This window comes from Nematolebias whitei, chromosome 5 (genome assembly GCF_014905685.2).
Source record: "Nematolebias whitei isolate Nwh7 chromosome 5, NemWhi1, whole genome shotgun sequence".
NCBI classification, from domain to species: Eukaryota; Metazoa; Chordata; class Actinopteri; order Cyprinodontiformes; family Rivulidae; genus Nematolebias; species Nematolebias whitei.
In genome coordinates this window covers 2673243-2674122 of record NC_056502.1, presented here as the reverse complement: position 1 = coordinate 2674122, position 880 = coordinate 2673243, and the positions used below count along the sequence as shown (strand labels likewise).

General features: G+C 29.9%; 1 protein-coding gene across 1 annotated transcript in view; it reads right to left on the bottom strand.

Moving 5' to 3' along the window:
* dgkb (diacylglycerol kinase, beta) overlaps positions 1 to 880 on the bottom strand; it is a 101958-nt gene that overhangs the window by 98037 nt on the left and 3041 nt on the right. The window lies entirely within an intron of this gene.

Below are 880 nucleotides of genomic sequence, written 5' to 3'. Positions count from 1 at the left end.
ATGGATGGATGGATGGATGGATGGATGGATGGATGGATGGATGGATGGATGGATGGATGGATGGATGGATGGATGGATGGATGGATGGATGGATGGAAATAGCAAAGCAGGTGACAGACACAAACTGTGCAGCTGAATTGAGCTTGTCTTTAAATAAAACAGCTGCAGTAAATTAAAGCAAACTAAAGTGAAATAAGTAACTAAGTAACTAAAGTAAATTAAAAGTAGTACCTAAGTAAATCAAACAGCTACTGAAAAACAGAACTGAAGATCAGTTTAAAAACACATGTTCTAAATGCATCTCCAACACGTGAAAAGATGCAGATTAATTGTTTTTACACAGAAACAGAAGTTAAATACAAAATGATGATTAAATTGAGAAATTGTTTTAAATGACTATAAACAAGTTATTCCCTGAAAATTTAAAAGTTCAATTATACAAAAACTGTATTTTTGTTTTAATTTGCAGAAAAGTTACATTTTTGGAAATAAAAGGTTTCACAGTTTGAATACAAAAAACTTTATTATCTATTAAAGTGGACATTTGCCTTTGGTTCCACCAAAACATGAGAAAACACAACTTATTATCAAAATGCAACAACATCACACAGTTACCTTTCAATCAAAGCATTTCATACAAAAAGAAATAAAAAAAGAATAAATAAATCAGTTGATTGAATCAATCCAGTTCTTAGGTGTAAACCTTCATTTATCTTATCACCTTAATCACACCGGGGATAAAAAATTATTTTTTATAATTTTATTTGATAACCTAAATGTAGTCTAACACGCCTCCCTGAAAGTAGGAGTTTAAATTGTACTAATAATATAATACTTTCTGTAAAACTTTCTGTAAAACTTTCTGTAATACTTTCTGTAA